The sequence below is a fragment of the Cryptomeria japonica genome, chromosome 11, assembly GCF_030272615.1.
Source record: "Cryptomeria japonica chromosome 11, Sugi_1.0, whole genome shotgun sequence".
NCBI lineage: Eukaryota > Viridiplantae > Streptophyta > Pinopsida > Cupressales > Cupressaceae > Cryptomeria > Cryptomeria japonica.
The window spans coordinates 563321405-563334230 of NC_081415.1; the positions used below are offsets into that span (position 1 = coordinate 563321405).

General features: G+C 38.5%; 1 protein-coding gene across 2 annotated transcripts in view; it reads left to right on the forward strand.

Moving 5' to 3' along the window:
* Window positions 1-12826, forward strand: part of LOC131080108 (acyl-CoA-binding domain-containing protein 3) — a 46931-nt gene that overhangs the window by 10298 nt on the left and 23807 nt on the right. The gene's annotated exons all lie outside the window — the stretch shown is intronic.

Consider the following 12826-nt stretch of genomic DNA (forward strand, 5'->3'; position numbering starts at 1 on the left):
TATTGATTCGGTGAACTCAATAAACCACACTTTGTTTCGCCTCACTTAAGACAACTTACACAAAGTGGATGCAATCTTCAAGGGATGTGCTTATGATCGGAAGTTTAAGCATACACAAAATGAAAAGCTCAGACTAACTTTGCACAGTGAATGAAAATCATCCATTCACCAAAAGTATGAGCAGAGATACACCATAAACCAATACTTATCAAATCTTTCATTCATCTAACAATGTAAAATAAATTCTAACTAATGTGTTGAAGAAATTGAAAACCTTGCTTACTCACTCAAACAATAGGGATTACAAAGCCCTAAGAGAAAGCACACATGTAATATATTATTTGGAAATGACCTTCATGCAACAATATTTCAAAAACCTCACACTCTCCAAATGAGAGGAGGCAACCTTATATAGGCACACAAAAAGTTTGAATGGCCGAGATTGAACAATAATCAAGGGCCCAGATTGAAAAATCGAAACCCTAATTAGGGTTTCCCAAAACTCTAATAGTTTCAACAAGAGGAAAAAGGACAAGTGGCGCAGCTGCTAATCCTGGTGAAGTGGCCATCTAGTTTCCTTTTTGAGATGCTGCAGATTCGTTGCATCTAGACACGAGAGATTGAACCTCTTCCATGGTGACATGTGGCAAGCTGCCAATTTGGAAATCGACCATGTCCACATCATCAGCACATGTGGCGAGAGTGTCTTCCTAGTCAGTTGTTTGTGCTAAGAAATTATCATCTATGCATATGAAGCTTGAAATTCTGGTGAGATCTTCCTTGAGAATTGACCCTGAAACTTTGAAGAAGTTTCCTTGAACTTTGGCCTTCAGATTCTCTGCACGCAAATGCTTCTCTCGCACCTCGTCCTACTGCAATACCTCAGCCGCCACAAAGAAAACTTTGTCCTAAATACCTCTGATGGATTTCTCTATCTCTGAACATTTAGCTTCGAATTTTCTCAAAGATTCAACTTTGGTAATCAAGGCAAAGTACCAGGTGTTGAAATCGTAAATGGCACCAGGTTGGATAGCTTTTCTTTCTATAAGATCCTGTTGAGAAAGCCCTCTAATTGCTTTCAGACATGGAATTATTCTGCTCTGAATATCCTTAATATCTTCCCAAACTTCAGCTATGTCATGAAGTCTACTTAATAGGGAAGAGGTGGAATCATGTGCTGATATCAGGTTCTCAATGAGTATGTCAGCACGTTCTGAGGCATCATCAGTCCATCTTTTGGCCTCTCTGAAAGTGGTCTTCATGTCCTCATACTCCTTTAATGATTCCTGTGGAAGAGATATAGGTGGAGTAACAGGTACTTCTTCCCGATCAATGGGTTTTGTTAAATGTTGAACATACTTCTTCCACTGTTCATTCTCAGCTTCAACCGTCTTCCTCTTTTCTACTTCTTTGTTCAACCTTGCCTTGAGGGTGTTGCAGGAATCATCAAAATCCTAGACCTCTTGGGCCTTGGTAGGCTTACCCAAGTTTACGGTAGTAATCTCATATTCTTTAGGAGTGATATCATCCTGAGTTTTCCCTACCTTAGGTACTGCTATCTGAACCGTTCTGCATCCTGCACTGTCTCTTTGGATCAAAGAAAATCTCTTGGCTGGCTTGGCTGGCTTTTCCTTGCTGGATTTGTCTAATTCAGCCAAAAGTGTAGTTGTATTATCTATATGGTGCACCTCCTTAGAAACTTTGGCTTTCATTCTTTCCTTCAACCAATCAAGAATGGTTTATTGTTCCATGCCACCTTTATCAAAATTATCTTCTACCTCTTTCTTCGAAGTGACTATGCCATCCAGGAATTCCCTTGGCTGTTCCAGGTCCTCAACTTCGACATCCTTAGCTATATTGGGTTCCTGAACTGGTTCCTCTATGATCTCCTCAATGATAGGAGAAGGAAATTCCATTTCAACATCTTGTTCTTGTTCATCAATTATTACTCTCAGTGGTGTGGTAGACGAAGCACTTATGGTTGAGTGACCTTCTCCTGACTGTTGCAACCTGCCCACATCTACTTCTCTAAGGATTTTCTTTCCTTTTGCGCTTGATGAATTCTCAGTGGGTTCTTTTCTTTTCCTCGACCCAACACTCTCGGGATTCCTTGGATCGCTAGAGGTTACAACATGATTCGAAGACATAGATTCATCTGTCCCCATAAGGTCATATGTGAAGGCAACATTTCTCACTTTAAGCTCCTTTGTCCTTCGAGCTGCCCACCATTTAGAGTACTCAATTACCGGCCTCATTAGATCTCCAAGGTTAGATCTCTCAGAATCTGACCAATCAATGGGGGTAAGGGTCTCGTTCTTCAAGGTGGCATAATGTGGCTGCTCAAACTCATTATCCTCCTCAAGCTGGTCTGCTACTCGGAATACTTCAGAAACTCTGATCAAACTCAATGGAATTCTAGACCATAGTCTTCTTCTCACATTAAAGCTATCAACAACATTAGCCTAGTAGTCTTTGAGGTCTGGCTTGTGCTCAAATTTTACTCCATCCACTTTCCCTATTCGATGAAAAGGATCAAAATGACTCTTTGCTTGGTACCAGAAGAATGGGTACCACAGAATTTTCTTATCAGCAAATGTAGTAGCTTGGGATGAAGGACATGTTTCCAATCCGTTCCCAATAGTGAGGGAGGACGCTCCTGTCTTTTGCTTCTTTCTCTTTACACTCATAAAATTCTCCAACTGCTGTACTACTTCAAGTAGTGCCATCCTATTTGTAGGGAACATGGGGAATCTATATGGCTGTTCGGAGAATCCCTAGATCCTCGGGTAAGTGAACTTGGGATATTGGATATACCAATACCCAAATCTACTGATAAAATCCTTCGATTCTTAAGAGAGTCGCTGATGGATACCTCCCTGAAGGGTTCTAGTGATATGCATCAAGAATGCATCATTGACTCTCCATGTGGAACTTTTCTTCTAGTTGCAGCTATGGATAACAGTCATAATCTGGAAATTAGTTTTCTTTGTTCTCGACAACGCCCCTACTTACAAGGAGAGGTACCTATATGTTCTTGCCAAAGAATAGACTAAGTAAGAATTTATGTAGAATGTCCTATTCTTTTCCAAATTTCTCAATTGATCATCTAGATTATTACTAATGATCTTCGCCGGGTTAATCATCTTTACTCCAACGGTGACTTCATGGATAAAGTAGTACATCCATGGTTCTAAAGGAGCACCTTGCTGGCTTCCCATGACTTTGTTCAGCAAGACTATGAGATCTCCGTAATATTCTTTGAAATACGCCCTCACAAGGATCTTAGGTATCTTGGTCCCTTTCCTGGGCTTTTCCAACCATTGATGGTTGATGTTAGCCTCATATTCTTCAATGTGGTCATTGTATAACTGTGCTGCTTCATCTCTGGTCATGTAAACAGTTTTGTGGTACTCAGGGATACAAAACGCCTCTCTGATCGCTACTTCTCCAATGTTTGCGAGGATTCTGCCATCAGGAGCTACTATCTCTCTGTTCACTGTGTTGTAATGCCTGGAGCATTCTACAATTAAGTCAGCACACTGCATTGTGGGAAGGACACCGGCAGCCTGTACTATCCCGTTGTTCATCATCTTTCGTGCGATTGCGGTAGGTAGCTGAGTGCCTGTGCCATACATTCTCTTCTTAAATTCTCGGAGGTCGATGTGACCCAAGTTTGTGTCACCAACTTGCTTTCATTTAGAATTCATCTTAGATTCTAGAGGGGAATCTTTGTCTACTAGAAACTTCATTTTGCGTGATGTCCCTACTTCGAAGGTCATCGAAATCTCTACAAGAAACAAATAAACTTAAGTTATAATTTGCATTTTAGGTGCAATTTCAGAGTTTGGAAGCTAAGTAATTTATAGTTTACTCTCTTCTCAACACAGCCTTGAAAATTGGATTTTCAAATACTTTGATATTCTGAAAATCTTAAGAAAATCCCTTGAAAATCATCAAACTTAAGGAGTTAACAGTCTGATTTGAACTTCAAAATCAGAATTTGGGAAAAAATTTAGTTCATTCAAACTCCTTGAAAGACAAAAAGTAAGAAAGAGAAGAAAGGAAATCTGCTATATTTGTTCTTTCTCTTTAAAACTTTGAAGAAAGATTGGGTTCAAAACCCAATACTCTGCCTATGAAATCAACTTTCACCTTCGAAGAATGAAGAAGAATGAGAAAAGAAGTTGCTTGGAGGATGAAAAATCGGCTGTTAATCTCAGAAAATTAATAAATTTGTCTTCCAAACAGTCAAAGCTCCTCCAAAATCTGTGCTGAAACTTGTGAAAATGGTTGAAAACTTAGAGATAAGTTTGATATCTCCTTGAAATTACTTCCAACCTGTAAAAACTCTTAAAAATTCTCTCAAAAATGTCATTCACCTGCAAAAAACCTCTCATAATTGCTCTCAACTTGCTTAGAAAGTTCGAACTTAAAATGAATAAATGAGAGAGCTAAAGGCATTTGTATGAGGTTCAATTTTCATGATTGGAAACACAGAGGATCTCCAAAACTTGTTTCTAATTTGCTCTTCATTCATCGAACCTGGACATTTAGTCTTTCGAGTTTGCAAAGAAAGTTTCCATTTTCGTCCTTAGTTGCTTTGTTATCACTATCAAGTTCGAAATCCTCATCTTATCTTTCCAATGCAACTTTCTAATTCAGTTTTCAGTTCATAATTCGAATCAAATTTGCAATATTCTCTTTTTAAAAACATTCCAAATATGTCATAGTTCGAACTTGGGAATCAAATCTTGATGACATCTCCTTGGAATATTCCTTCATTTCAAACTTAGTGAGTTTTCACATGAGGCGGACTTTATTGCATTGATTCTCCTTGCTATGGTGGACTTCCTAATGTTTGTGCACCTTTCATATTAGTCAAGGGCGGACTTCATTGATTTCATGGCTCATTGCTTGAGGGTGGACTTTAACACCATCTTATCCACAGGGTGGACTTCATAAACTTCATGACACACAACCCTCATTCTCAAGGCGGACTTGAACATCTTTAGGAACCATGGAGGGCGGACTTGGTAAACTTCATGCTCTTCAAACATTTGTTGATTCCCTCACCCTTGGGCGGACTTCCTCACTTCCTTGCACCATGTCTCATGATAGGGTGGGGTTGCTTGACATTGTCCACCAAGAAGGCAGACTTTACAAACTTTAGGAACCACAGTCCTTGACCAAGGGCGAACTTGATGTATTCCATGGCTCAACTCCAAGGTGGACTTTATCAAGTTTGATGCTCTTTACTTAGGGCGGACTTCATCATTTGCTTGCACCTTCAACTTCATGGTAGGGCAGACTTCTTCAAGTTGATGACCCACCTCACCTTTTCCAAAGCGGACTTGGTAAACTTCAGGAACCATGGAGGGCGGACTTTATCAACTTCAGAAACCACATGATCAAAACTTAAATCTTCATAACTTGTGCAATTCTTGCCAGATCATCTTGAAATTTGAAAACTAGACTCCATTCATCCATCGAATTCCTTAGGATCCCTAAAATTTAGGAGGTTAGCTTTTTGGGTCAAAACTTGGATTTTTGGAGGAATTTGTTGATCATTTCAGTGCATCTCAGTGTCAATAGTGCAAACCCTAGACCCCTTTCCGAAAATAGAAAAAGAAAGGTTCCCTAAAAAATAGGAAAAACTTTCTAAACATAGCCATTTCGGGGATCGTGCTCAAAATGCCAAAAACAAAACTTCCTAAAAAAAACTTTCTAAAAATAGAAAGTTGTCCAAATTAGCTCAAATCAATTGCGATCTTTGTCCTTCGGCTTTTCTAGGTACTTTGATGGCGTCTAGACTCTGTTTTGACTTGGTTTGCACAAACTGACTCGTGACTTTCAAAATCCAGACCATTCACAACTGACAAACTGGCAATACTGATGCAGGAAGGTCACAAGGCTCTAACAAAAACCCTAGAAAGCAGGAAAAAGGGAGGGTCCCCATTTGCAATGGGTTGATTTGTGAAAAGGTCACAATAGGTAGGATGAGGGAACTCTCACCTCAATCCACTCAACAACAACCCTAAATAACACTCAAAAAGAGGGACAAGGCTACACAAGAGGCTACTTAACTAGGAGGTACAAACTCTACAATTAGTTTGATGATGAGTCACTCCTTGAATACTACACTCTTCCCAAGGCAAGGAGATACCATAAGACTTGATATACGACAATCATCAACAAAATGACAACATGGGAAGGCTCTTGTGGCCAAGGAAACAACTTTTGTGTACAAGGTTTCCTTGAGAAAAGATCGGAAGAGTCATTTGGATAATGAAATGAAAAAATTGGGAACTAGAAGACACTAGCGCCTAGAGAGGGTACAAATGCTAGTGCCCAGAACACAGGTTCCAAACTAGCGTTGTATTCTAGTCTTGGGGTTGGAGTCCTTGCCAAGTGTTGTAGTCCTCCTTGAGCATTGTAGTGTCGTTCTAGTACTGGAATCCTAGCTAGTGAGTGAATCCAAGCTAGGGTTTGCTCCCCAAGACATGCCAAACACTAAAGAACTACTCGGAGAGGACCACAAACAAAAATGGACTTTGAAATGAAGAAATTGATGGGGAATTGAAGAGGTACTAGACATCCGATCTTGCCTCACACTAATTGACAAAGGATATAACTTTCAAGGGCTAGGGAGACTACAAAGAAGCTTCCACATGAGGCCAAATACAGTAGGGATGAAGGGTAAATGTTTCCAACACCTCTAGACCACACCAAGAACACTTGAAGAACCTTAAACAACCCATTGATAAGATGCTTCTCAAGGACACACTACACACACAAAACACAAAAGGATTCCTAATGTTATATTGTCAAATGCATGTTTTCTAACCCATGAAAGATTGATTTTAAGCCCAAACCAAATGTTCTCTATGTTTATTTTAAAACCCAAAGGAAAGGTGTTCTAGTTCATTTTAACCAACATTACCAAAAGGATAAAAAGCATATAGAACTGCATGCATGCTTGACACCAATGCTGATACACGGTAAAAGAAAACACAACGCCAATACCATCTTTGTGGTTGGTTAACAATCCATATAGTTAGGAGGTTTCATATAATTATTACAATTTGCTACAAGGACTCAAGTGTCAAACATTATACATTTTTGCAAAATATAAATAATAATATGTTAAATAAAACTCAGAGCCTTTTCCAATCTCGAACATGCTCTAGAGCTCTCCAGATAGATCTTCCAATCCCCAATGGTGGTTCCAAGCCACCCTAATATGTGGATTTTAAAGATCCACTCCCACCATGCTACAAGATAGTCACATGGGCCACAAACACACTCACACCAAACATGGGAGTAGGCTTACACACATGCCAATCATGGTTCTATACAATAGTCACTCAAAAATACAATATGGCTAAGTATAAGACATGTTGGATATGACACCCAACAAATACAAGGACAAGGGAACTGGTGAGAGGTAATGAGGGTTATGTGAACCATGAAGAGATGGCTTGCAAACTAGTGTATGTATGCCCATCTCAAGGCAAAGGGAGTACTCCAGTGACATTCACCACCCAAGCAGAGGTTGCATGCTGGCTGATCATATTGAGCCTATGCAAGTGCTCAAGCCATGTCGTCGAAATAATATTACTAGCTCAATCAAACACTCAATTTCCTTAATTCCCACATGATTTACAAACCTACAATCACTATGGCCATAAGGTCATAGTTGAACTTGGGACTAGGGACTACATGTAGAGCCACTCCTCCCTAACCCTAGACCTCAATCCTAGGCTCTTAATGCTCCAATTTTGACCAATTGGGCATGGTAGGCAAAACGATGCACAAACAATGCACAAACATAGCATAAAATATTGAGCATGATTTCATAGTATTCACATCAAAATTTCATTAAGGAGACATAAATTCGCATATTCCAATTCATTTAAATTCAATTCAAACAATTAAAATTTTCAATTTATTTTTATCACAAAAATCATACGATTTGAATACCCTTTGGTTCTTATTCAAAAAGAATTGTGGAGACTTCTTTTTACACATTAAAGTTTATTGTAGATCTTTCCCAATTTCAAAATTTCAATTTTTTTTCTCATATGAAAACCATAAACTCCCAAATCCACTATTGAAGAAAAGCTTCAAAGTTTAAATTTCAAATTTGATTTTTCTCAAGTTACCCCTTGGTTCTAAATATGGCTAACAACATACTTTTCATATAAAATTCATGTTTCTTAAATTTTGGAAACTTTTGCCATAGTATGGCCACAATATGGACATTTTTCAAAATTTAAATAGCATTCTAAAACTATTAAATAAATTCTGAATTCATTCCTATAGCAAGAGGCCCCATGCAACCACCTATTTTGGGCATAGAAAAAGGAAATGAGTTCATTTTAATGCAAAATTAAATAGAGAAATACCTATTTTCAACCTTGCAAATAATGGAGAAAAATCCTCCTCAAGAACAACCATGCATTCACACATGCAGCTAAATTTCCACTCCCCACCCGACAATCCCATACCTAGCATCATCAATTTGAATCCAACTTTAAGCAATTCCATCCACAATTTCCATGCAAATCCATATTTTCCGTTTTTTGAAGGAGAGGATTTTGAGTGAAAATGCCGAATTGAGAGAATGACGAAAAAGACAAATCTTTTCGTTTATGCACTTTTCCTTTTCTAATTTTCATTTCACTTTTTCTTTTTTAATTTCTATTTTCATTTTTGTCTCTTTTCTTTATTTTCTTATCCCTTTTTTCGATCGGCAAGCTGCAACATCTAGTTGCTAGTATATTAATTATTAAAGAAAAATATACATTGAAAGTGTTTTTCAAAACCAACTAGCCAACTATGACCAGAAAACCGCCTTATCAACATACATGACTCCTTATAGACCAAAGGCATCCGACCCCAAAAGCCTATGCAACAAGACTAAACATATTTACAACAATTCATTTACTAAAGTCATCCTTGAGCTTCCTTGTCTTCACCTTGAACTAGTTTGATAAAGTCCTTCATCCACTTCACATTCTAAGTCAGAAAGTCATAGCCCAACGCAGCCTTGGCACAATGTTGCTTTATCATAATAGTGCGAAAGTTGGCCAAGTTAGGGTGCTAGACCACATCCAAAACCTCATTTAAGAATTTGGGAATGCCTACGCCTAGTTTGGTAGCCAGAATCACCTCCTCCAAACCACCTAGAAATGCATTGTGAATCATTTCCCTTGTTAGGGCCAAAACCATTGCTTTTAGTTACTCCAATTCCAATAGGATTGCACTGAAGCAAGAAGAGATATTAGTATTAAGTCGATACCTCTTAAGAGGCTATCATGGAATTAACTCCTAGTACCATGTTAATTGCAACTATCATCAGGCCATTAGGAGGCAAAAAGACCACCTTGAGCCTTTGTTCTGTTATCTCACCTAGGAAAGACATTTGATGTTGTGGGATAGTAAATCTCACATGAATATCGAGCTCTGCCATGTTGATATGCCAACAATGCATTAATTATGATGCATTTTTGCTTTCAGACATCTCATTTTAAATCCCTTCGAAGGCCTCATTTCGTAGGCTCAAGCATGTGTACGTTGAGAGGTACAAGATTTCCAATGCAATGCAATCCTCCCTTGTTACATCGACTGTTTGATTCCGTAAACCAAATTAAATAATGTCCCCTTAAGATAAAATGTGGCACATGCAGAGAATGCAACGTGTCCTCAAGCCACCTGTCCGTCATGAGAAAAGGCTACACAAGTGTGTGAAATCCATGTTCCTTACCGAGGCAGAATGTATAGCCTTGATTAGCTAAGTTTTGTCCCAGTGTCACATAGGTTAAAAAAAATAGTCTTGTCATTTGTCCCATCAACCCCAATGCTGGCCAACACATTGATGTCTCCATTTGCTTCCCTGTAAACGTGGTTAACTATGTAAGTGGATAAGCCCTTCGCTAGCTCGAACACAATGTCCAGAAAAGAATTTAGTTTGCATCTCGACATCACATCCTTGTGGAGAGCATTCACAATGATGATCGAGTTACCTTCTATTTCTAGTGAATGAATGTTTAATTGCTGACCTGATTTCAAGCAAAATATCAAATCTTGGAGTTCGGCTTCATTGTTTGTCCAAGACAGTAGAGGTTTAAAAAGATTTGCCACCCTCTCCCTATTCCAATTTTTGATATAGCATCCAGCACCAGAGGGGCTAGGGTTGCCTCTTGATGCACTGTCAAAATTGATTTTATGCCACCCATATTATGGTGGCTTCCAACTTTTGGTATATTCAAATTGATACCAACAAACATTCTTCCTTTCAGCTTGGGCCTCAACACTGCCAACCCCATTAACAAGGGAATTTTCTTATGCCTTTTTCATCATAGGCAATTTAGCATTTTAAAAGTGCTTGAATTGATTTATTTTTCAAAGATAAATAAAATAATATGATTTAAACCTTTTTCCAAACAATTCAAATAATTTAATCAATTTTTTCCTAATGCCAAGGGAAAATTTTGAATAATAATTTTATCTAATTGTAGAAATTAAATAGCATTTTTGATGCATAATAAATTGTAATTTTCCCTTTATTTTCTTTTCTATTTTCCCGATTTCTGATGCACCAAGCACTATTCACACACAAGATTTAATCCTTAAATTCAATTGCATGCAATATGAAAATAAACAACCATGGTATTAAACATGCATTTACTAGTTTCTCACAACACACAAATACCTAAATCACCATTGATTTGGATTCAAAACCATACATAGGGGAGAACAAATTCATCTCACACTCAATTGAGTAGGACAGTGGCTGCCAAACACGTAAGCCCAAAGTGGCATCTTCGATATAATCACTGTTGGGGAATAACTCGGACTTGTGTAGCTAGGTTGAGAAATAACCCTATACTTGTAACCACTCAAGACATGCCTAGGCCACACACCGAAAAACACAACTATAAAAATAGCCATCATGCACACTTGTTGCGTGCACGCCACAAAGCCCTACATGGAATGGCAATAAGCCTCATGGAAAAGACATGCCTAGGTTGTATGTTGCATAGCAATGCGCCTCACTGAGAAGACATGCCTAGGCCACATGCCGCATAGCAATGTGCCTTGCAAAAAAAAGGTACACATAGGCCATGCACTGAAACCAGAGGTATACATGGCAAGGTACACTTATGTTACAGAACACAACCTATTGTAGAAAACGTGAGGTCCTCTCCACTTGTGTGCACCAACAAAGCTCTATCTCTCATGTCCTTACGAAGAGAGGAAGGTGGTTGAGCCATTTCAATTTTTTTTTTTGGGTGATTTTGCAAGCAGAAGTCATTGTCAAGGGAGCCTCCTTTCCTAATCTAATTCTTGATACAGATTGCTCTATGCCTAGTGGAAATTTTGAAAGTGTGCCCCTTCTGTGCCTGATCAGATTATAGTGGAAACACCTCAAAGGCAAACCCTTAACATTTATAAATTGGGTTTAAATCCCCAACAAAGTGTGGATCTTGACAGTATGGATAATGAGGTTGGAGATGTTATATTCAACACAAACCTTGACAAACCTGCATTTCAAATCCACTAATTTCAAATCCGATTTCACAAAATCCACAACCTAATAAATCAATTTTTTGATTAATTGCTCATGATTAGAGGCTGGTTATATAGCTGAATCTAGATTGGAACATTAGTGATAATGGCAACTGTGGAGCTGAAAAAGGGGACCACTTGGAAAAAAACACCTCGACCTTCACCAAGAACCAAGAACCATCCTGCCACAAAAAGTTGTAGTCTTTGATGGAGCTGACTTCTAGAAGATATAATCCATGCTCCAAAATCTCCACGGATATCCCAAGCTAGCGCATTCCAAGCCATGAATTCCTCATATGGTGAGCATTTCCCAAGGAATTTGGCCACAAGAGAACGCCTTCCAATGTTGCCCGATATTACTTAAATACAATCATTGGTGACATGAAAATCAATAGGTTTGATTGCTAAAGATACCATAGTGTCACCTAAGGAAATAGAAGTGCTTGCTGCATGTGAGGGTAAGAAGGAGATTGAGTGTCTTCCACCACGATATACACCAAAATCTTTAATACCTATCAAATTCCCTCTCATCAACATAGGGGAGAGAGAGGGTAATACTACACATTCTACTTCCTACAAAAATCACCACAAACATGATGTAGGTCTTTTGAATTTATGCATTCTTTGTGAATTTGATGTTCCTTCAGATCTTCTGCCCTGCTGGGCTGGTTTGCTGCCGCCAAATCAGGGGAAGTGCCAGGGGGGAGGAATCCCCGTTTGAGGCCACTTGTACCAGCACCACTCACTTTACTTTATGCACATTGCTTTCCAAGAGGTTAGCTTTCTTTTGTGCCACTTTTTGTTTCCTGCAGCCACACCTTTTACTGTTTGTATCCTCCTTTGCCTTTGCATATGTATGTTTTAGTGAGACAAATGCATGTTAGAACATGCTCAAATCTTAATATGTAAACTTTTTTTTATTACTGAGATTTCTGTTCTTTTTGGTAAGGAAGGTGCTAATTTAGATTGATTTTTTTTTTGAGAAGGTATCAGCCAAATGTCTTCTGTTGTGATTGAAATAGTAAATGATTGAATATCCTGTTTGCCAGATTACATGGCTTGTTTAGATTTAAGGATCTTCTAATTGCGTATATATATTCTGTTGATATGATAATTGTTTCCTGTCCAGTTAGTTGCAAGAATTTTGAATAATTTGATAGTTGCTATGATTAAATGTCTTTTCTCTATAGATAATGCTTAGTCAAGTCTAGTGGAAATCCAAACTAGTTGTTTGATTTAAAGTTTTAAGCAGAAG